This window comes from Haliotis rubra, unplaced genomic scaffold, assembly GCF_003918875.1.
Source record: "Haliotis rubra isolate DU_JTF1 unplaced genomic scaffold, ASM391887v1 Scf148, whole genome shotgun sequence".
NCBI classification, from domain to species: domain Eukaryota; kingdom Metazoa; phylum Mollusca; class Gastropoda; order Lepetellida; family Haliotidae; genus Haliotis; species Haliotis rubra.
This window is the reverse complement of record NW_025765425.1, coordinates 597,517-620,327: the sequence shown is the minus strand read 5'-3', so window position 1 is coordinate 620,327 and position 22,811 is coordinate 597,517. Positions and strand designations below refer to the sequence as shown.

The window sequence follows — 22,811 nt, the reverse complement described above, 5'->3', positions numbered from 1 at the left end:
AATTCAAGAGAAAACTAATAATAAGTCCCTTTGACAAGAAACACAATAATCACGTAACATTAAAACCAGGGCTGAAACAGATATAAGCGGCCTGTTTCATGACCGACCCAGCTTGATGTGAAATCAGACTGTCTCACTGAAGATTTAATGTATTTGCATTGTCCCACATCCTATCTGGAGAATCAAATTCCAAAACACACACTGAACACCTCATTAGACCCCTTAGAAGAAATCAAAGTTGATATCAAAAGTTAATGAAAATTAGAGCTTACTTAATTAAGCAGATAAAACCAAAATGAACTACAAAAACTTTCCAGGAAAAAAAATTATAGGATCCGTTGCTACAAGATCCAATTAAATCCAGCTATTACGTGCAGGATTCAAACAATCTAAACCATTTTCAGCCATTTTATTCTCAAAGAGAAAAAACAAGACCATGTCATGAATGCTAAAAGATTTTCTTTGAAATATTAGTCACAGATGAATGATAAATATTTCCACTGCTTCGTCAGACACCATGTCGACGCTAACTTGGCCTTTTTGTCAATAGATTGTCACATCAAAGACAAGAAAACCTTAAAAATATTATTAATGATTTAACTATAGTCAACATGCTAAAAACAGTAATGTTCCTATTCAGAATCAAGCCAACATGACCGACAGCTTACCAAAATCATAATTCATATTTGGCCAAACACTTCATTTTGATGAATGATTTATACATCTCCTGGGATCTATGTTTCATTACGCCATGATATAAATGAAAAAAAATGTTCAAAAGCGGCAATAAAAACAATTCACTCATTGGCTACAGTTCATGAATCAGTGTTGGTTCGAAGAAATACCCTCTGACCTAGGATTCCCTCATTATAACAAAAATGTTTAAGTAAATAAATACTGATAATTATAGTTGGTGAATAAACAGACGTAATATTGGAAAACCTTTTGCATATACTGCTATACACAAAGGCATATGAATAATCTGTTAATATTAACAATTTGTGAGATATGGATTTTCGGGATTTTTCATTTTTCAAAAGCTTGTCAAGAAGGTGACTTAATTGGCCTCAGGGTGTCTCCAGGAGCAGGCAAGCATTGTTATAACCAAATCTATTGGAGGACAAACCAGGTCAAACTTGAGCAAAGTGACCTGGAACATGTCATCACGATCTACACCTCTGACATCTGCCCGCCCCATTTAGGAAGGGCAGGTTGAGCTCATCAAAGTTATCGTAGCAAGGGTTTTGATGAGGAATGTGTTCCCCGAGTTTGAAATATCAATCCATGCCATGGAAGCCTGAAAATACAATAAACTATGTTTACGATAAATAACGAACTCCAGGGACCACTGATTTTTAGTTTGTTATAACCATACCTCATTACAGCCATTTCGACTAACATATACAGCAAAGAGTGAATGAGTGGGTATGGTTTTACGCCGCTTTTAGCAATATCCCAGCAATATCACGGTGGGGGACACCAGAAATGGGCTTCACACATTACAGCAATTAGCCAGACAATTAGCTATAAGTCCATTATAAAGAACAGGTTTGTTCTGGATCAGACAAACCAATGGTTAATAGTATGAACAAAGAACCACTTCATGGTGACATATTTATTTATGAAGAATAACAAATAGCACAACACTATGAGCCACCTGGGTTTGTAGTAAGATAGTGAGTGAGTGAGTTTATTTTTCCAGTAATATCACAGCAGGGGACACCAGAAAAGGGTTTCACACATTGTACCCATGTGGGGAATAGAACCCAGGTCTTCGTGCAAGGAACAAACACTTTAACTACTAGGCTACCCCACTGCGTTTGTAAAACAGATGCTTAACACAAGAAGTGTCATCATTGCTATTCTAATTCTTCTGCACAAATGCAAAAGACAATATGAGAAACAGAAAACAATTTCAAACTTATTTGTAATATATATCAATAACTAATATGCGATTCTGTAGAAAAACGTTGCAACACACTTTACGTATACGAAGTAAGACCTGGTGTCAGTTATGAACAAAACACAGGCCTGTGACCATTTTACCTCATAAACTTGACTTTAGTAAACTTTTAATTATTAATTATTTAATTACCAATTTTAATTATAAAAAGCCCATATTTTTAGAAAAAATTAAGACTTCAGTACAGTTATCATCTTTCATACTGAATCAACCCATTGGCATGTCATATACAATAGTGAATGAGCGATCATTTACAACTGGTAACTATATCTATGACATACTGGCTTACTCATACTGTCATCAAGTAATACATTCTTGGTGGACATGTAATAATTCTTGGTGGACATGTAATAATTTGGTTGCGTCTGTGCTTTTTCTGTCCTGCACCAAATGGCATAAAGTCATGCTAGTACTTCCACAGCAGGAACACCAACCTGGCTCTCGAGCTATCATGAAGGAATCTGTCTGATCAGGTTCTTGACAAATCCACATTAGTACATACTGTAATTATGTTGTCTTACTGAATAAAGCTGGCAATACCTTGTAACCCTGGCCAAACATGCACTACTGTACTATGTCAGTAACAAGAGCTCTATTGTCAATAATCCTCTCCAGTTCTGCCTGCAAGATCCTTGCCAAGCACACAAGAAACATCAGTCATCTACAAGAGAACTCCAAAGATGTCTGTTTGCATCTGATGCTGGTGAAGTTTGTACATGAGAAAATAAGGTGCTTAATGTGAGACTACTTCAGCATCGATAAACCTCATCTGCAGATCCCTGCAGCAAAGATAAACCTCATCTGCAGATCCCTGCAGCATCGATAAACCTCATCTGCAGATCCCTGCAGCATCGATAAACCTCATCTGCAGATCCCTGCAGCATCGATAAACCTCATCTGCAGATCCCAGCAGCATCGATAAACCTCATCTGCAGATCCCTGCAGCTCGTTCCCAACTGCAGGTCATCATACAGTTTCAGAAACAAGCTCTCCTGTTCCACGTTGTCATACGAGAAAATCACAAGCAAAACACTGAGTAAACTGTAAAGAAATTCTTATCATAGAGGGAATTATGAAAATAAACAATAAATACCCTTGTTTTAATAACTATTTAGTGTTAACGTTTCAGTATCACTGAAGCTAGAACCAAGTCCTCAGTCCATTGGTTAGTCTGTTTCACAGTCCCTGAACCACATTAATTTCCCTACTGCCAAGCCCTCTCTGCAGTGCTAAAGCCCTAAATAAAGCAAGTCTAGATTTCCTCAGGTTCGGAATCTCTGGTCCTTCTAGGGCTCCTTTTCAATTTAAATGGGCTTGTTTGTTATTATCAAAATTATATATATTCAGAGACTAAGCATTAGTCTATCCATTGGTCTACATCACAGTACTCTTGTTCCAGACTGTTCTTTCGAAAGAACAATATTATTCTGTAGAAACAGTACTACTGGCCTGCCGCTATAGTACTATCGTGATTCCATACAATATAATTGATACATTACAATACAACTGCTCAACAGATTGTTTTATCGCAAAAGTACTATTTTTCTACTTGAGAAAAAGGGTTACGTAACACCAGTAATCTTCTAATGAAATATGAAATGATGCTTACTGAAATTGTTTTACTGTAGTCTTCCCATGGTTCTAAAGAATCCCTTCTACAGTCTTATGAAGTGCTTCTACTGTTCTAATGAAGTCCCATGGTTCTTATGAAGTGCTTCTACTGTTCTAATGAAGTCCCATGGTTCTAATGAAGTGCTTCTACTGTTCTAATAAAGTCCCATGGTTCTAATGAAGTGCTTCTACTGTTCTAATTAAGTTCCTTTGTTGCAATGAAATCCTATTATTCTAATTAAAACCTATTGTTTCAGTTCTTCATTTGTTGCACAGAAGTCAACCTGTTCTTCTGTTGTTCTACTAAAGCACTTCTAATGCTCTACTAAAGCCATACTATTGTTCTGCTACAACTCTATTGTTCTACTCAAGTCATGCCATTGAAGTACTGAAGTCTTTCTATTGTTCAATTGGGGTGATGAAGTTATTCTACTCACAACTTGCTTTTGTTCTGATAGTGTATCATTGGAATTAAAAGACAGCTAGTATGTTATACCCCAACAAAAGTGTGAGTGAGTGAGTGAGTGAGTGAGTGAGTGAGGAGTGAGTGAGTGAGTGAGTGAGTTTGAGTGATACGCTGCTTTTAGCAATAGTCCAGTAATATCACGGCAGGGGACACCAGAAATGGGCTTCACACATTGTAACTGATGTGGGGAACTGAACCCAGGTCTTCAACGTGATGAGTGAATACTTTAACCATTAGGCTACCCCTAACATAAGAGACAAAGAACATGGACATGGCATAGATCCACCACTGGCACTGGGGGAGGTGGGATAGTGGTTACAGCATCCACTGGTCAACCAGAAGGCCACATTGGTACAATGTGTGAAGCCTATTTCTGGTGTCCCCTGCTGTGATATTGCTGACATATTGCTAAAAGCGGCATAAAACCTTATTCACTCACTCACTAATGATGAAACTATCTGTCAAATAGTGCTTCAAGTGAATGTCTTCAAATGTCCTACTTTTTTGCCAGTATTCCTGCATGACAGAGCATCATCTACACCACCTAAAACTAAAAAGAGTGAGTGAGTTTAGTTTTACGTCGCACTCAGCAATATTCCAGCTATATGGTGGCGGTCTGTAAATAATCGAGTCAGGACCAGACAATCCAGTGATAAACAGCATGAGCATCGATCTGTGCAATTGGGAACTGATGACATGTGCCAACCAAGTCAGAGAGCCTGACCACACCATCCCGTTAGTCGCCTCTTACAACAAGCATGGGTTACTGAAGATCAATTCTAACCCATATCTTCACAGGTTAAAACTAAAAAGAATTCAGATTATTTAAAAGCAAGTGCAGCCAGCACACACATTGAGCCCCTGAAATGAACATATCTTACATAATAAAAGAGACTTTCTTTATTTTCTGAACTGCAATTGTAGAATTGACTTGCCACATATTCTAGACTTGCACGGGCAGTATTAGGCATATTTGTTTCTAGGTCTATGAAATACACATTAAGACAAATAATGAGGAAAGAGAATTGTTTAGCATGATTAAACATTTCATGAACCATATCTTAGTTCAGGTTCTCTGCTGTTGGTGAGCTGAGACCTAGTTTCAGTAACTAGGAGCAACTCCAGTTGTTCGATTAAAAAAAATTTCAAACAATTGACATGATATCATCCTTTTAGGCAAATAGTCCAATTTCAGCTGCATCCTGTGTATAATTTTACTGGGTAACTGTTGTTGAATTTTCAATATTTAATTATTATGCTGATAATGAGCCCCTTCATACATTTAACCTGCCTGATAGAATTTCAATTTGTCTTTTCTAATACCACAAATTGTTTTAAATGCATCTCTGAAATAAATTGGCTCAAAGAGACTGAGGTTAGTTTACACCCAACTTAGAACATTATAAAAATATCAAACAAAACCCCCAAGAAATCATCTTTATTATTGAAAATTATGAGGTTGAAAATGCAATGCAAAGCTGACAAATATTGACAATGCATGTTTTCAATCCTTCAGATAAAACAAAGACATTATTACACAATATTAATCTTGGTGATTTGTTAACAGAACTGACCAGTAATGAGAAACAGTGGTATGACCGCTACTACCAACTAGTTCACTAAATCTGGGCCAAGATGGTAATGCTACCCAACAGCTGACATCATGTGTTAATATCTTTTTCTCATTTCTTTCATTAGCAAGATTAAATTCAGTATTTTTCTAAAAATCCAGTGGGTGGAAATCTGATAAAGATTATCACCACAGAATTTTCACAAAACCTCGTCAGTTACGTGTTTTGCCTCAGGCAACACATCTGCGACTCGTGTAGTGACATCACAATTACAGGGGCCATCTCAAAACATAATTGCATCAAAATTACCTCAAGTTGTTAATGTCTTGAGGGTTTCAGCACTTCCATTTTTGTTCATTGTTGATGTAAACTGACTGAATGATGTCTAACTAAAATGATCATACTAAGAAATATTTAATAGAATGCAATAAGAGACCAACCATTAGACATTCTATGTGAGTCGACCTGGCCATATGTGAGTCTTTAAAACCAAACTTTGTTACAGAATGAAACTGGAAATATATAATTTGTCCTCAGGTTTACACCTAAAATAAACAATTGTCCACTGAACTTGCTGGCTGTCTGCAAAATAAAGTGTGCCGTGAAATTTTTTTTAGAATAATTTGACTCTTCCGTTCAAAAATAATTGTGTGTTTTTAAGAAGCGAAAAACCAATAGACAGCCTTTAACAAGTCTCCCAGGGCCTTCTTCCCCTACCCTTCCAAACAATAAATGATCTGTCTCCAAGACTTTCAGTGGTAGATTAGAAGAGAGTGCAACACAAAACTTACCATAATCAAAACAAAAATCTTGACAATGGTATTGGTTGTCATTGTGATATTCTTCAAACCTATTTACACTTAGGCCTTAATCTTTAGTTTCGAAAAAAATAATGCGAAAAAACAACATGGACTGACAATACTTTGACAGATTTTCAGTCAAGGTCGCCGTCACGAATGACTCATTTAAAACATCTCATAGAGAAACAACATGAAATTGAAACTATAATTTCTTCCTTCTAACATCACTTTGTCTTTCTTTGAACTGTAAAAGGTTACTTAAAGTATTTGAAAGTCCCTCCTTAAAATTCCAAACCTCCCTCCTTCACATTGTTTCATTATGGAACATTTTCAAAGAAAAGGAAATATTTGAGAAACCAATTTATTCCTCAATTCAAAATTTCAAATCTCCCACTGTCTCATTCTAAGAGCAAGTGATTTAACAAACTAATAGAATGAACTTTCAACCATGAAATTAATGAAAGAAAATAATAGTTTTATTTTCAGGGGTTACAAATATGCTTTGAAGGTCACGGAAGGTCACCAAGTGCCATGGTGACCAGAAGATCCCTCTTCTCAACCTATCCGAGACACCCCGGCCATCACTTCACATCAGGCATCCCCTTGAGAATGGACCATGGCTTCTACTGATGAAGACTGTAATGAGCTGTAATTAATTGCTATCAGCTGATCCAGGGCCTGGCTAGTGTCATTCATAAAGAACACAACTCCTTATGACAGAAAAACATTTGAGTATTAAATTTTAAGGAGGACTAAAGTGGGTTTGGAAGTATTACTGGGTATCGAGCTTGTTTGCACACTGTCAACAGAGACAGTTACCGTGACAATTCTGACAATGCAACTCAACACCGTATGCTAGATTTACAAGGATTTTGTTATCACTACGAAGACATCCTGAAATTTAGTTAGAGACAAAGAGTGAATGAACTCAGTGAGATTATGTTATATTTACCTCCAAGACACTGTAGGGATAAGAGATTGAAGGGTTGTAAACATCTCCAAACAATAACTATATTGAAAATGAACTAATTTTAGTTTGTTATAAGTGTAGCTGGTTGTACACATTTTGACTAATCCATACACAAAGAGGACTGATCAAAAGTGCTCTAGTTTGTAATATCCATCAGTTTATTATGTCTGAGTGAGTGAGTGAGTTTAGTTTTATGTTGTTTTTAACAATATTCCAAAAATATTATCGCGTTCTACACCAGAAATGCGTTTGCACATTGTGCCCATGTGGGGAATCTAACTCGGGTCTTCGCATGATGAGCGAACGCTTTAACCACTCGGCTACCTTACTGCCCTGTTGGTTTATGACACACTAGGCAATATTTCAGTTATGTCACAGTAACATGTAAATAAACATGTCTAGACGAGACTAATGGTTGATAGCACAAGCACTACTCCATGAAAACATGCAAATGTGCTGACCCTATCGAACCTAAGTCATGTTCCACAGGAGCAGTGGGGTAGCCTAGTGGTTAAAGCGTTCACTCGTCACGGTCGATTCCCCACATGGGTACAATGTGTGATGCCCTTTTCTGGTGTCCCCTGCTATGAAACTGATGGAATATTGCTAAAAGCAACATAAAAAGATAGTCACTCACTCACTCAAGTTCTACACCATACAATGGGGTGCTGGGACCTACTGTACCCTCCATCCCGAGCAAGGGGTTGTGCCTGGGGGAAGACTCACACATTTCAATATGGAAGAGTGAGTGAGTGAGTTTAGTTTTCACCACATCCAGCAAATATTCCAGCTATATGGCGGCGGTCTGTAAATAATCGAGTCTGCACCAGACAAGCCAGTGATCAACAGCATGAGCATGGATCTGCACAATGGGGAACCAATGACGTGTCAAATAAGACAGCGAGCCTGACCACCCGATCCCGTTAGTCGCCTCTTATGACAAGCATGGGTTACTGCAGATCAATAGACTAACCTGGATCTTCACAGGTCTCAATATGGAAGACATTTATAGTTATCAACACATTATATACAAACACAGTAAACATTCATTTCAATTATTGTAAAAATATTTTAAAAGATGAACAAGGCAGGAATGATTGAGAAGTACACAGCAATGTGTTATCAAAAGCTTTTATAATAACAGAGTGCATGCAGATAACTATCCTCTTAATACCCCAAATAAAAATATACATATAATTTCTTATTCCATATACGAATATAGATATACATATTAATTCTTATTCCATATATATTGTCGCAATGAAGTTCCTGAAAATATGAATGCTATGAATACGTATTCAGCATGTAAGAGAGAGTCCATTCCTACTTCAAATCGGTAAGTATGGAATCTACCACTGTCTGGTAATGAATGATGCCGGTATGTATCCTACAGTGTTAGCAGACATATCCAACACAACGTTAATCCATGCAGAAAACATCTGATGAATGAGCCAAAGTATACAGCATTTGATAGGATCTATCCCGCAAGGCAAACCATACAATTCTGTCTAGATGTGATTCGAAGAGTAGGAATTAAGATATAAAATATCCAATTATTAGCCTCCAGAGGTGGCGATTTCACAATCTGATGTCTGGCAAAGTCTTCCAATTACAGTGAGCTGATCTGGTCACAATAGTCAGGATCTGAAGGAACTAAACAGGAGTTTTCTTTGTGGATGTATTCTTAGCTGCCGGGAAGAATCACAGATGGTGAAGCATAGTCTAGATACTGACTTACAGTTGGGAAGATTTGTTTGTCTGTCTGATTGTCTGTTTGTCTGATTGTCTGTTTGTCTGATTGTCTATTTGTCTGATTGTCTGTTTGTCTGATTGTTCTGTGAACAGCTTTCACCAATATTTCAACTAGCTGACCGTGCCGTGTAAACAATCGAGTCCAGGCTTGACAATCCTGTAAGTCAATATACCATTTTAACTGTATCATACACACAGGTTACACAAACAAAACCAGTTAAATAGCATCAACATATGTAAATTACTTGCATACGAGCTAGTTTCTGGTCACATGACATGGGCTCTTCAATGTGCTTCACCGGGTGGCCCTCGAGGACCAAAATCGTTATGACTGCTCTGTACTCAAGCTTATCCATTTCTGTCGTTTAAATAGGGGTACATGTGATTAGTGAAACTAGTGACATGTGCGTGTCAGTATTATGTTTATGTGAATGATATAAACCATTCTTCAATACCATACAGTTATTTTTATCATGCACGTATCAGAAGTAGTTTAGGCTCAAAACTTTTTTATAGCCCCTCGTACATCCACAATTTGTAAGAAGGACACGACAAACTAAACGCAGTAAAGCCAGCTGCACATCATACACCCACTGCTAGGTATAACGGCAATATATTTCTTTAAATTTCAAATTGGTTTGGCCATTTTTTTATTTCATGAACAAAGAGAGAAAATGTTTATGTTTTTCATAACGGGATTATCGTAAGTGTCACATAATTATTAGCGTACAAGATAAGCCAATATGATTTACGCCAACGCAACTCTGTGATGTACAGGGGATAGTTCCCTTCCCACACCAGGAGACTAAAAGCTTACGCTATCTTTATACACACTATGATAAAGCACAGATGCAAATCAACATTTCAACAGGGGAGCAATTTAAGTTATGAGGATCCATTTAACATGCTCAAAATAGACCACGCTACAAAGATTAACATTCTTTATGCAGTTCAAAAGGTTGAAGACAGAGTTAAGAATAGAGTGCCCCAAATGTTCAGCCTCTAAAACATCACAATATTTAACAGCGGTTTGTTTCTGCTTTAAGACAATGGAAAGTATATTCTGGTTCCAAGAACTTCCTTGAACTTCAGCCAATCACAGATCTGGAAGGGTCTGTGACTGGTAGGTCAATGCTTTAACTTCCAGGCTGCCCTAAAACAGTACACATGTACAACTACAACCAAAGTGGAAGTCTCGTAAAATGAAAGTCAGTCAAGGACATTCACCTTGTTATTAATTTTTCAGCATTAACATGTTAAATGTTAATATAGTTTCATCAATGACCCACACATTTTAGTGAGTGAGTTTAGTTTTACGCTGCACTCAGTAATATTCCAGCTATATGGCGGCGGTCTGTAAATAATGGAATCTGGACCAGACAATCCAGTGATCAACAGCATGAGCATAGATCTGCGCAAATGGGAACCGATGACGTGTCAACCAAGTCAGAGAGCCTGACCACCCGATCCCATCGGGAATTACGACAAGCATGGGTTACTAAAGATCTACACATTTTAGGCTTGTATTAACAATGGTTTTGTGAGTTGTTTATTGTTTAACACCTCACCTAGCAATATTCCAGCATTATGACAGAGGTCTGTAAATAAACAAGTCTGGACAGACAATCCAGTGATTTGTAGTGATATCCTTGTATATCTCATCCTTCCATATATAAACAGGCAATCTGACCAACCAATACCCATTTCAATCTTCTCTTACAACAAGCTCAACAGGGGCGGATACAGCTTTTTGAGAAAGGAGGGATGTACCAGTTCATTTTCACCTGAGACCCAATGGATCCGCCTATGATTTAATAAACATTCAGGACAAAAGGGAGGGTGCGCACCCCTGCAACCCCCCTCTGGATCTGCCTATGCTCAAGGAACATCTTCCACCCTGGCATGTCTTCAAGGAAGACTCAATATCAGAGACAGCATCATTGAGTAAATACATCACGAAATCCCCAAGCAGGATGTACTGGTAACCTCACAGAGCCGAAAGCCGAGCCAATGCACTGGCACCCTACTGTTTTGTTTATATTTGCTTCATATTAAGGATCTCTCACCTAAACAAAGACACAGTTTTACTACTTTTTTTCCATCCATTTACAAAATGAGACGAAATTCAAGAAATGGTAGGATTACTACAGAATGACAAGTTTTTAACACAGCCCACCCTAATTCTCACACTGAGCTATTGCCAGCGTTGATGGGACAACTCCCTAATCAAATGGCAATAAGTCAGGATTTTCTGACAAACAAAATGAGAAGAATATCAATAGCAAGACGAGACTTTAAAAAAGGTTCCATTCTTACAACAATGACAAGAGCATTGTGTATCAACACAAGTAATTACTTTCCACTTAGGGAGCTCTCAACTCTGGAGATATTCACATTGTAAATGGTTCTCCAGACTGAATGTGAAATTCAAGATCTGGTAGACGTCATGTAGATCTCTGTCTGCGAGGCTGTAGTGTAACTAGCTTTGAAGGAGTTTCTCATGATTGTGATGTTGAGTTATCACAACTTAAAACAGGTTTACAGTTATAACATGTACAAAAAATACAGCCACACTTAACTGATCTATACGCATTAAAAAATTTCAAACCAAAACAAATCATATTTATTACTCAATTAGAGAAAACGATAACACCCCAAACAGCAGACAATGCTATGCAGGAAATATTCTGAACTTAAACAATTTTCTTTTCACTGAAAATCCTTTACATAAAAAGAGGAGGAAATATTTTTCAGATCATTCTATTCAAAGGCTAAAATGCTAAAGTGTAAGTGGGCAAGATAACTTAAGTTAAAGTGAATTAGTTGTGCTTCATGCCACATTGACCATCATTTAATTCTGGATAGGGAATATGGAAACAATATTTCCAGCACAATTGACAATACATAAACATAGTTTCACTTCGATTATTGCAAAGAAACTCTCTCATGCAAAGGAAATCAGCATAAAAGACATTTTGTCCTACATTTTGCCTGTGAACTCCAATACTTGTTTGCATGACAACAATTACAAACAAATTATTGGGGCTTTCTTCCTGGTGAATAACCTGATATTCAAAGATAAACGACATTGTTCTTAAATTAAGCTGCCTTAAAATTAAAATCAGGAAATGTTTGCTTGAATGCACATAAATTCTGGGTGTGACGGTGTTACGTGTATCCTCATTAAAGTCTCTGGGCTATATTTCTCCGGGATGGTGATTGAGGAAGGGCTTGTAATTCACAGAGAGACATGCACGTGATGGAGCCACCACACAATGTCTATAGGGAGTTATAGCTCATAATTCCCAGTGTCACATCACATGACTTGTCACATGACACCCTCATATCTCATGTCTCAGGAGAATCTGGTGCATTTCAAATGAACGTGTTAGCATTCAGAACAACTGTCAAGATTCAGAGCTTTTGTGATTTTTTCATGTTATCCTCTTAAGATTGAGGTTTGCTTTAATTTGAAATACACTTTTTTGGTAATTCTGAGTTTTAAGTGCTTGTACTATTTATTGTGAGTTTGTACATGTGATGAATAATTTCACTTTATTTTGTATTGGCTGTGTTGTTGTTTTTTAATCGATTTCTTTTAACTGTCAGTCATACCAGTTATGGACTTCCTCACAAAAAGAAGTAACTTGTTACAAACAGTCATGATTCACATAAAGCAATTACAAACATGATTTCTGTATCAGAGGACAAAAATAATGACAGCCTTATTCACATCAGGCTCCGACACATGTCAGATATCAGGGACTAATTACTAAATCAGTCTGTGATTAAATATCCCATTGTAGTTCAATTAGCACAGGGTATTGGTCATACTCTGGTCATCAACGATATGCCCTACATGAGAGTTATCACTCAGCTGCTCACACATGTGTGATACAGAGGATATGTGCTGGGTGATACGGGCCGCAGTTCATGCAATCTGGTCCGCTGACCAATGATCCAAGAGATGCTGCACAAAGGAGAGGAAATAATGCCAATCACCAATATTGACATTCATTGTAAGGCGAGAGGGACTACGGTTTCAGACAGACAATGGTTCCAAACGATCACTTTATTCCCCGCTCTGTCCATATAGCTCCAACACCAATCAGCAAGTTTGCAAACAGCTGAAAGCTTGCTCGGTGTTGCTAAGTCACGTAGTCATACAACCCCTACACCAAGTACTTTTTTGTTGTCTGGTGTTGTTAATCTTGTGTGTAATAATACAAGCCGCCATCAATTGAGTACCCTTCTACACAAAGACTTCTGACATGTCGCCATCATAGACATTTAATTATACCTCTCCTGTATCCAGATGGTGGAGAATATCAGCCCTAGGTGATGCAAGGGTGCTGGGGTGGGATACAGGACATTAATCACATGGACGGATGTTGTACAGGGATACCTGTAGGGAAGATGGAATAACAAGGTGGGATAAACAACACACAGTACAGCATGGGTACATCACAGTGGAGAAGACGTGAACCTGAGTAATGGGATAACAGGGTTGGATATAAGATAGAACTATGACCACATGGGTGCATCACTTGGGATGAGATGTGAAGAAGAGAAAAATTTGGCTTGTTTTTGTGTTGTTTAACGCCAGTCGTAGCAACATTCCAGCTATAAGGCATCGGTCTGTAAATAATAGAATCTGGTCCAGACAATCCAGTGATTGTCATTATGAGCATCTTCTGTGCAATTAGGATTAGTTGACATGTGTCAGCCAAGTCCTTGAACCAGACCACCAATCCCATTAGTCACCTCTTACAAGCATGGGTTGCTGAGGACTAGTTCTAACCCGGATCTTCACAAGTGAATCTGACAAAATGGGATAACAAGGATTGATAAAAGAAAGATAAATGACCACACATGAGTTTATCACTACATATGAGACTTGAATGAAATGGACAATACATGGAGAGTCATTAATGCATACATTTACAGTATTGAATGCAATGTTAAAAACCTCAGAATTTAGGAAAATAAGACATTTGAACAAAATCTAGATTCATTTGCAGTAACCTCGCAAAGAGGACTTAGGTAAATGAATGACATTGTTAGTGAAAAAAAATGAGTAATTGAAACACTTGCATCATTTCTATCCTTAAGAAAACCTCAAATGATCTTAATATTTCATTGTTTCCCAACAGCCTTTAACCTACAGCTAAATTTTGATGTTCCAAACAGCAATGAAAGTAGTTACCAAATATGAATACACTTTTTCTAAAACTGTTCAATGTCAAAAATGGCATGCACTGCTGAAAAACACAATGTCTCTGTTTGATTGGCATTCTAGAAGTTGGTGAGTCAATAATAAATCCTATGACTTTATGAATAACAACTTCTTGTCATTTGCATAGAGCAACATTTTGGTGTAGTTAAAGTCCCATACGTTTACTCTCATTTAGTACTGAATCTAGCAAACAGCACCCCTGCGACACCAGAGTCAAACTCCGATGCTATCTGTGGAAGCCCTGGTGCTCGGGTAGTCAGTGCGGTGTCTCTATTAGCCCTGCTGTTTTGCCAATGATACACTGAAGCAATTGTTAATGACAGGCCAATGTGCAGCAAAAATGTTTTTCAATATCACAGGGGCTTTTTCACAACACTAAAAACATGCTGTGATAGCAGCGTGCACATTATAAGCCTATCAATTCCATGAAAAACATCGTCCTTGCCTGAATCCTCCATTGTATTGCCATGTTTTTCACACTCCACTTCTATTTGCCAAGGTTTAGTAAACAGTCAGCCCCACGTCTTTCTTATTTCGGCCACACATTTCTGTTTTCAAAGGTTCAAATTTGGTCCTTTTTTCCCCGAAAATGACAAATGCTGCCTATAGCTCCTGAAACTTTCACATTTCGCCATTGCTAAATATTCCCAAGATGATTCACAAGTATTTTTTTATTGAACATTATTTTTTTTATTTTACACAGTGAGTAATGACGGGATGGTATTGTGTAAGAATACCTCTCCCAGATGGGGGTGGTGCACGAAACATGGTAACTGGTAAAACGATTGTATTTGCTGCGAATACAATTCTCAGTGTACAAATCATGAATGACACAAAAAAATTCGATATGCATAACCACACACGATGTTAGAGTCATTTGTAACTTCTTCTGCTCCTATTAAATTGAAAATCTGTTCTCCTTCACTGACATTCAAGCAACGACATAAAACCAAGAACAAAGATGCCCACATCGAAAAGAATTGCGAAATAGAAATACATCAACACCAAAAACTGCAAATGCATTTTACAGGATGCATGATTTGCTAAACATGGAATAATTCTAGAAATATGCACCTATTTCTCCATGTCTACAGCAAACTACTCTGAAGATTGTTCTTGTTTTGAATTAGACTTTGATTAAATTTTTGCGAACAATTACTTCCTTTAATGTTCAAGTCACAAGAAATTTACGATACACATAATGTTATTAACATCAGAAAAATCAGACATCTCACTTAAGCTGCTTTGTTATTTTACAGTGTCACAGCGATTACAATTTGAAGATATGAACAGCTTTATTAGCTCACAAATTTAAATAATGAACACGATTGCCAAAGCTGGCATACATTATTCAAATGTTCTTCACTAAATCAAAACGGTAAATACACAAACTGTTATAATGGAAGGGCTTCATGGAAATAACTGTTGCCAAGAGTCAACATCAACTTCCCTCAGTTTCTGTCTCTTGATTGGTTGGTTGGTTGGGTTGCTGTTTAACACCGCACTCAGCAATATTTCAGCTATATGGCGGCAGTCTGTAAGTAATCGAGTCTGGATCAGACAATCCAGTGATCAACAACATGAGCATCGATCTACGCGATTGGGATACAATGACATGTGTCAACCAAGTCAGCGAGTCTGACTGTCCAATCCTGTTAATCGTCTCGTATGACAAGCATGGGTTGCTAAAGACCAATTCCAACCCAGATCTTCACGGGTCTTCTGCCTCTTAGTTTGTTGTATGGCGGAGTTGTCTGACCTTCACTCCTTAATGTAACATGGACTGAAACAAATGTTTCTTACGATTTCCTATGATGACTGTAACCAATCTGCATCGTACCTGTTTCTTGTGATATTGACTGAAATAAATCTGTAGCTTACCTGTCTCCTATGATGGCTGTAACCAATCTGTAGCGTACCTGTTTTCTGTGATGACTGAAACCAATCTGTAGCTTACCTGTCTCCTATGATGACTGTAACCAATCTGTAGCGTACCTGTTTTCTGTGATGACTGAAACCAATCTGTAGCTTACCTGTCTCCTATGATGACTGTAACCAATCTGCATCGTACCTGTTTCTTGTGATATTGACTGAAATAAATCTGTAGCTTACCTGTCTCCTATGATGACTGTAACCAATCTGCATCGTACCTGTTTCTCGTGATATTGACTGAAATAAATCTGTAGCTTACCTGTCTCCTATGATGGCTGTAACCAATCTGTAGCGTACCTGTTTCCTGTGATGACTGAAACCAATCTGCATCGCACCTGTTTCTTGTGATATTGGCTGAAATAAATCTGTTGCTTACCTGTCTCCTATGATGACTGAAACCAATCTGTAGCTTACCTGTTTCATGTTTGGTCCTTTTTTCCCCGAAAATGACAAATGCTGCCTATAGCTCCTGAAACTTTCACATTTCGCCATTGCTAAATATTCCCAAGATGATTCACAAGTATTTTTATTGAACATTATTTTTTTTATTTTACACAGTGAGTAATGACGGGATGGTATTGTAGAATACCTCTCCCAGATGGGGATGGTGCACGAAACATGGTAACTGGTAAAAGCGATTGTATTTGCTGCGAATACAATTCTCAATTATGTACAAATCATGAATGACACAAAATTTTTCGATATGCATAACCACACACACGATGTTAGAGTCATTTGTAACTTTTTCTGCTCCTATTAAATCGAAAATCTGTTCTCCTTCACTGACATTCAAACAACGACATAAAACCAAGAACAAAGATGCCCACATCGAAAAGAATTGCGAAATAGAAATACATCAACACCAAAACTGCAAATGCATTTTACAGGATGCATGATTTGCTAAACATGGAATAATTCTGTAAATATGCACCTATTTCTCCCATGCTTACAGCAAACTACTCTGAAGATTGTTCTTGTTTTGAATTAGACTTTGATTAAATTTTTGCGAACAATTACTTCCTTTAATGTTCAAGTCACAAGAAATTTACGATACACACATAATGTTATTAACATCAGAAAAATCAGACATCTCACTTAAGCTGCTTTGTTATTTTACAGTGTCACAGCGATTACAATTTGAAGATATGAACAGCTTTATTAGCTCACAAATTTAAATAATGAACACGATTGCCAAAGCTGGCATACATTATTCAAATGTTCTTCACTAAATCAAAACGGTAAATACACAAACTGTTATAATGGAAGGGCTTCATGGAAATAACTGTTGCCAATAGTCAACATCAACTTCTCTCAGTTTCTGTCTCTTGATTGGTTGGTTGGTTGGGTTGCTGTTTAACGCTGCACTCAGCAATATTCCAGCTATATGGCGGCAGTCTGCAAGTAATCGAGTCTGGATCAGACAATCCAGTGATCAACAACATAAGCATCAATCTACGCAACCAAGTCAGCCAGTCTGACTGTCCAATCCTGTTAATCGTCTCGTATGACAAGCATGGGTTGCTAAAGACCAATTCCAACCCAGATCTTCACGGGTCTTCTGCCTCTTAGTTTGCTGTATGGCGGAGTTGTCTGACCTTCACTTTTTAATGTGACATTGACTGAAACAAATGTTTCTTACTATTTCCTATGATGACTGTAACCAATCTGCATCGCACCTGTTTCTTGTGATATTGACTGAAATAAATCTGTAGCTTATCTGTCTCCTTAATATGACGACTGTAACCAATCTGCATCGTACCTGTTTCTTGTGATATTGACTGAAATAAATCTGTAGCTTATCTGTCTCCTTAATATGACGACTGTAACCAATCTGCATCGTACCTGTTTCTTGTGATATTGACTGAAATAAATCTGTAGCTTATCTGTCTCCTTAATATGACGACTGTAACCAATCTGCATCGCACCTGTTTCTTGTGATATTGACTGAAATAAATCTGTAGCTTATCTGTCTCCTTAATATGACGACTGTAACCAATCTGCATTGTACCTGTTTCTTGTGATATTGACTGAAATAAATCTGTAGCTTATCTGTCTCCTTAATATGACGACTGTAACCAATCTGCATCGCACCTGTTTCTTGTGATATTGACTGAAATAAATCTGTAGCTTACCTGTCTCCTTAATATGATGACTGTAACCAATCTGTAGCATACCTGTTTCTTGTGATACTGACGGAAATAAATCTGTAGCTTACCTGTCTCCTTAATATGATGACTGTAACCAATCTGCATCATACCTGTTTCTTGTGATATTGACTGAAATAAATCTGTAGCTTACCTGTCTCCTTAATATGATGACTGTAACCAATCTGCATCGCACCTGTTTCTTGTGATATTGACTGAAATAAATCTGTAGCTTACCTGTCTCCTATGATGACTGTAACCAATCTGCATCGCACCTGTTTCTTGTGATACTGACGGAAATAAATCTGTAGCTTACCTGTCTCCTATGATGACTGTAACCAATCTGTAGCGTACCTGTTTCTTGTGATATTGACTGAAATAAATCTGTAGCTTACCTGTCTCCTATGATGACTGTAACCAATCTGCATCGTACCTGTTTCTTGTGATATTGACTGAAATAAATCTGTAGCTTACCTGTCTCCTATGATGACTGTAACCAATCTGCATCGCACCTGTTTCTTGTGATATTGACTGAAATAAATCTGTAGCTTATCTGTCTCATACTTTGTAACCAATCTGCATCGTCCTGTTTCTTGTGATATTGACTGAAATAAATCTGTAGCTTATCTGTCTCCTTAATATGACTGTAACCAATCTGCATCGCACCTGTTTCTTGTGATATTGACTGAAATAAATCTGTAGCTTACCTGTTCCTATGATGACTTTAACCAATCTGCATCGATGTTTCTTTGTGATACTAGACTGAAATAAATCTGTAGCTTACCTGTCTCCTATGATGACTGTAACCAATCTGTAGCGCACCTGTTTCTTGTGATATTGACTGAAATAAATCTGTAGCTTACCTGTCTCCTATGATGACTGTAACCAATCTGCATCGTACCTGTTTCTTGTGATACTGACTGAAATAAATCTGTAGCTTACCTGTCTCCTATGATGGCTGTAACCAATCTGCATCGTACCTGTTTCTTGTGATATTGACTGAAATAAATCTGTAGCTTATCTGTCTCCTTAATATGACGACTGTAACCAATCTGCATCGTACCTGTTTCTTGTGATATTGACTGAAATAAATCTGTAGCTTATCTGTCTCCTTAATATGACGGCTGTAACCAATCTGTAGCGTACCTGTTTCCTGTGATGACTGAAACCAATCTGTAGCTTACCTGTTTCATGTAATATTGACCTTCTACAAATCTGCATCTCATTTAGTTTTCAATGTTTTAGGCAATAATGACTGAATATATCCTGTGGTATACCTGTTTCTCTCACTTGGTTAGGTGGAACTGTGGAATCCTTCATCTTTCTTACAAATACTGAAACAAACCTTTAGCTCACATAGCTCATATAATACAGTTCTTTTGTAAACAATATCTGTTTACTTCAGTGTTTCACACAGAGGCCCCACACGATGGTTTATGGAAAACTCAAATTTTGAAAATCACACAATAATGCAAAATGAATTTATCATTTAAATATCTCACCCAAATCACAATACCATATGTTGTTTTTCTCATCTTCAAGAAAATGTAATCATAGGCGGACCCAGAGGGGTATGCAGGGGTGCGCAGCCCCCCTTTTGTCCTGAAAGTTTATTAAATGACCATTGAAATTGCACGCGTGCGGAGGCTGTTGGGTAGTCTAGCACGCAGTGTTGGCTACACACTCACACACATGCACACACACACCTATCTGAACTGGTAATCAGGAATGGAATTATCTGCCCCTGGTAATCAGGAATAGAATTATTGTGGTAGTTCTAATTATAAGTTGGAGTCAACCATCCTTCATTTCACATACCACACACATAAAGGGAAAATGGAGACATGACCACTAGGCTTTCCCTAGTTAAGTATACACAATATTTGATATACTTCTTCGGGGTTACAGCTCTTTGCAATTCTTAATGCTGTCAGGAACAAGATTTAGACGTTTGCACTCAATTTGATTACGGGTTAGAAAGAAAACAACCAACTCAAAACTCTATTACCATTTATCATTCCCTTGTGACTTAAACTGAATGGTTTGTACTCTGTTTCTTACATTTAAAACTCCATAAAAAAATAACAAATATTTAAGTCAGTTCTAAATGAAATGCAGTATCCTTATCCCTGTTCAACGTACAAAACCACATTCAAGTCAAATAAAGTACGGACGTTATTACACGCCCCCTACAATGCTAGCAAGTTTCCAAACTGGGTAGAAAATGCTTCAGTTGTCCTATTAGCTAAGTTTACTTTAGTAAGCATGAATCACATTAGCAGCGTGAAATGTTTTTGCCATATGGATGGTCGAATCCCTGGTGACTTAGTCTGTGTACGGTGCATCAATTCCTTCAGTAAAACACATCTTCCTGATTACTTGCTCTGATTGAACTATGGTAATTGTTTGAATGTTTATGGATTTTTTCCTTTCGAACTAAAAGGCTGAATGAGGGTCTTGGTGGATGTCAGAAGTTGTAGACAGTATCATTCTGGGGCTTTGTTAGTAGTTATTTTTTCAGCTTTGTAAGGATGTAGAGAACCAGTTTTACAATATCACATTTAGTCGTTAAATTTGTAAGATGTCTTTAGCAGGATCATATTTGTTGCATGATTTCGATTTTAAGCTAAGTTGTTCATATGGGCCTTTCACAATATTCTTTAACTGAAAAAAAGACACATCTTAGGGATTATCATGATAGATCGCAGTCTGCTGTCCGACGTTATTTCTTTAATGCAGATAAGGACAAACTTTATGGATGAACAATGTCTTTATTTGGATGATGTTTCGATACAGACTCTTGTATCGTTGTCAATCAAGCGGAGATGGTCCCTTACGCTTACAGTGGTATATTGGAGTTGTTTTTCGCTGAGCAGTACACCATCATCAGGACCCTCCTGAATGGGTGATGTGACTGATAGCTTTGACCATGAGGTGAGGTGAGGTGAGGTGAGGTGAGGTGAGGTGATGTGATGGGCATACATATGTGTCTGTGGCTGCTTTTTGCAGTCTAGACTTACGTTGGTTTTATCATTCTCATCAGTCGAGATACCATCCCAGGGTTTAACATGGAGTCCTCACGTTTTATACTCTTCATGCAGAACACCAGGCAGGGTAACAATAAGTACCATCTTTTAATGTCCTTTGGTAAGACACGACCTGGGCATGGAACCATCAAGTTTTCACACTCTAGTTCCATCCTTAACACCACAGAGGCTGTCAGAAACGGGGGTGGGTGGGTGAGTGAGTGAGTGAGTGAGTGAGTGAGTGAGTGGGTGGGTGGGTGAGTGAGTGAGTGAGTGAGTGAGTGAGTGAGTGAGTGAGTGAGTGAGTGAGTGAGTGAGTGAGTGAGTGAGTGAGTGAGTGAGTGAGTGAGTGAGTGAGTGAGTGAGTGAGTGAGTGAGTGAGTGAGTGAGTGAGTGAGTGTGTATATTTTCAGCAATATTCCAGGGACACCAGAAATGGACTTCACACATTGCTCATTGTGGTGAACTAAACCCATATCTTCAGCATGACGAGAGAATACTTTCACCGCTAGGTTAACCCACTGCCTCGAATAAACTTCTGAGCATCCACATGGTGTGGCTTTGTTGCTGCAATATGATCATTTATCATCTACATTACATTCAGAAGTTATATTAGCAGTAACAAGGGAGTGAGTTAACTCTGTTTAGGTGTCAGTACACAATATTCCGGCAGAATGAAAACGTTTGGAGCAGACTGACCAGTGACCAACAGCATGACACGTGAACCTCAATATCATTGTATGATCATCCAGTCAGAGTGAGTGAGTGAGCCTGGTTTTGTGCCACTTTCTTAAACAATACTGCATAGGTCAGGGGAGCCTAAGCAAGGTGCTTTATATTTTGTACCCATGCAAAGATTCAAACTTGGAACTTTTGGCGTAAGCAGCATTTGAAATACCTGCCTGCTAGACTGCCTGGGACAGGTTATTTTCAACACAGACTGACAGATTCTCAAATTCACCTGCCCAATGGTTGGGTTAAAATGTAGACATGTATATACAGTCAACCCTCGCAATAACGCTCTTGCGATCCCGCAGATTCGGTTAAACCGCGGGGTAATCCGTGGCTCCCATAAAAAAAGTTGCCCACACATATCCACGTCATCGAAAATAGCACATCAACAAATCCGCTCTTGAGCTCTGGTTAATCACGTTGTAAAATTCAGTGCGGATTGCAATTAACAGTGTTTATCATACATATCGATGCTTTTTCAGATGCTTAAAACATGCAGGTTTTTTTCAATAATAATAGATGAACAGCGAAACATCGTAATAACTTTATCATAAAGACATGTCGATCATCAGCCGAGTACTTACAACGTTTGCTATGACGCAACACAC

At 38.0% G+C, this 22,811-nt stretch overlaps 1 long non-coding RNA gene across 1 annotated transcript; it reads left to right on the top strand.

Moving 5' to 3' along the window:
- The first annotated feature begins 10,382 nt into the window (after window positions 1–10,382).
- Window positions 10,383–22,463, top strand: LOC124269816. Its single transcript, XR_006896620.1, has 3 exons — window positions 10,383–10,395; window positions 21,410–21,414; window positions 22,355–22,463. It is a non-coding gene; the product is annotated as an uncharacterized LOC124269816 (long non-coding RNA).
- Window positions 22,464–22,811: the final 348 nt, after the last annotated feature.